At 40.5% G+C, this 3,052-nt stretch overlaps 1 pseudogene across 1 annotated transcript; it reads right to left on the reverse strand.

The window, feature by feature from the left end:
• Positions 1-1,002: 1,002 nt before the first annotated feature.
• On the reverse strand, positions 1,003-1,955 carry LOC149152831 (thioredoxin-like protein YLS8; annotated as a pseudogene). The gene is made up of 2 exons (XR_016262469.1): positions 1,691-1,955; positions 1,003-1,589 (listed from the first exon to the last, which is right to left on the reverse strand). The product of XR_016262469.1 is annotated as a thioredoxin-like protein YLS8 (transcript).
• Between the last annotated feature and the right edge of the window lie 1,097 nt (positions 1,956-3,052).

Here is a 3,052-nt window from a genome sequence, read left to right on the forward strand (position 1 = left end):
TAATTCTTACACTTTTACCCTTGTGCTGAATCCTAATATCTCAAGAGCATGAAAGAGAGAGGCATGTGGAAGAGGATCCAACATTGGCATCATAGCAACCTAGGGGCCCAGAAGACTAGAGGAAGATGAGATCAGAGATGTTGTTTAGGAGGTTTGTGCAGAGGCTTCCCTTCACTTACATCATTTTTCTTAAAATGGAGTCAATTATTTCAAAATGGTTAGCTGCTTGCCAACTTTTAGAACTTCTGGTCAAATTAACATATAGATTCAACTCTATGTTAAATGGGAAATTCAAATTATCCATTGATGCGGAATTCCTCTCCTACTGGTGCTGTTGATGGATCTGGGTATACTTGTATTTTTAGGGATGAAATGTGCATCACGCATGATGAAAAGTAGATTCGGCAAATCAGGTATGTCCTATAAAATAAGGAAATTGGATGATAATCAGACTCAACAGACACTTTCAAATTCCAATTCCCTTTGGATTTCGGTTAAACATTTCCAGAATTTGACATTGAACTTATACAGGGATGTATCATTAAATGTGAACAAGAACAAAAAAAAAAGCCATTTTCTACCGCCCAGAATCAATAGTCTATCTGTCTACATATCCAAGCTGGTAGAAATATGCCGAAGAGAGTTTACCTGCCCAACCTGTCGGACACAATGACTGAGGTAGATAATTTTGCCCTACTAAAAAAAGTGCTATTACAAATGCTGCCCAACCTGTCGGGCAGGATGATTGAGGTGGATAATTTTGCCCTACTGAAAAAGGTGTCATTACAATTTCCTCAGGATTTGTTCTAAATATTTCCAGAATTTAGATTGAACTTATACAAGATTGTATCATAAAATGTGAACAAGAACTTAAATAAAAAGCCATTTTATATCGCCGGGAAACCATGGCCTATCTCTCTACATATCCACGATAGTAGAAATATGCCATAGGGAGCTTAGTACTTATTATAATTTATCAGAATTTCGTGACCCAATGCATAATTGGATTATAAGCATAATAAACCATTACAACAAACAATAGTATGCTACACATTAAATAAAATTCTAGCAATGAACCATTTCATAGGCCAAACACAAATAACCAGACTATTTCAACAATTTATGTGTCTATAACAGCATATCTACTTAGCTTTACGGGTTCATTTTGACTCAGCGGGGTTCGGTCCCAAAGAAACCCGACCCGCTTTGTTCCATCCATCCATAAAATTAAAGAAAACCCAGTTCAGCATATGAAATAGAATACAATTGCTGCTCTCTGCCTAGTATCGGTACTTGGTAGAATAAACCTTTGGGGCAATGACCAGACCCCTGCCCTTCCTGGCCCCTCTGTACACGGTATCGACAATATCAATAAACTACTGCTTGTCCTTCATAGCCCAGTTGATCTTATTGTTGTTCCCCGTCCCCAAATCTATCATTATATGCTAATTGCGGAAGAAAAACATTACAGTAGACGGGTCATACAACTCGTACATCGTGTTGAAATCAGGCACCTCCGTTATGTCCACCAGGTATATCACTGCGAAATTCTTGATGGTTTCTGCAACAGATGACAGCACTTCGTCCATCTGCATTGAAAAATCATTCCAGCACTTATAATTAATTACAGCACAAGTTATTCGAACGCTGTGCACATGATATATTTAGAAAAAAAATAATAAGTACCCACCTGCATACATGTTTCGTCCCAGTCATGGCCGAAGCGAATGACAACGAGACGCTCCTCCTCGGCTAGAATGGCCTGATCCACTGCCCACCCGGAGTGCAAATGGGGTAGCAAGTACGACATTTTTGCCTCGCTCGATCCTCTGCCCGGCGTCCCTCTTTGAGCCGTTAGGGTATGCCCGCTCTAATTTTATAGACATGAAAGTAAAGTTTTCAGATTGGCCGACCAATGAATAGTGTTCGGAACTTTTGCTCGGGGTTAAATCGGCGAAGAGGCGAAGTTAGTTAAGACGGGGAAGCGCTAGAATGAAAGGAAGACCATTATGAGAGGATAACTTATAACACTCAGAGTATCAAAGGTATCGAGAAGGTTTTTATACCTTTCGTCTAACTCAACTAAAACTCAAAGGAAAGAGCTAACCAGCCATATATTGGGTATTTAATGCCCTCAGTAGCACGCGACTTAACGCGATAACACGAGAGCGGGCAAATTCGGCATTAAATAATATTTGCCCGCTCCCGTGTTATCGGGCTAAGCGGCGTGCTGCTCTGAGGGCATTAAATACCCAATGTATGGCTGGTTAGCTCCAGCCAAACTCAAACCCATCGCAATATTCCCTGAACAAGAGAGGGGGTGGCCGGAGGGGTGGGATTTTCAGCAATCTCAAAGGAATAATAGTCGAAAAGTATGTTTGAGGATTAGGAAGAAAGTTCAATAATCAAGTAGAGGTATATAGTTGTAGAGGTATATAGTTTTTACATGGGGCTCCTCTTAGCGCACAAGAGGGGAATTAGAGATATCTTAATTTTAGGAGATTATTTTCTTATCATAAGGCATTTGCGAGCAAGTTCCATTGCTCAGGGTAACAAGCTAAATCAAATGCTTCAACGAGCCCAAGGTATCCTCCTCTCATTCGCTAGCTCTCAGTCCTTTCATATCCTAAGGAACCTAAATTTGGAGGTTGATCTTCTAGCAAACAAGGCTTGTCAAATGAAAGAAGGTCAAACAGAAATTAATGGTGTCGAGGGTTTCTCCCCTATCCCCTAATGGTTATCATAAAATTGGATCTCATTTACAATTCCCTATCTAGTCCCATTCCCAAAAGGAAGAATAATAACATTACCCGTATTCCCCACATGATCTCCCCTTACCCCTCCAACTCTTTGCTCCACAAGTTATTGGAATCGAAGTATAGTACCTCTCCACTTAAGCACATAATCATCCCCTCCCTCTTCATCATGAAGTGGGGCGTTCTTAGTCATCCCCATATGACATTCATCTGGCTAAATTTGTACGAAAGTGTGGGAAAATTCTTGTCTTCCTCATCGATCAAGGCTCATCCCAAGCGACATCAATTTCTCTTCA

The sequence above is a fragment of the Pinus tabuliformis genome, chromosome 9 (genome assembly GCF_031772625.1).
Source record: "Pinus tabuliformis cultivar Carrire ecotype Pingquan chromosome 9, CPIR1, whole genome shotgun sequence".
In the NCBI taxonomy this organism is placed as follows: Eukaryota; Viridiplantae; Streptophyta; class Pinopsida; order Pinales; family Pinaceae; genus Pinus; species Pinus tabuliformis.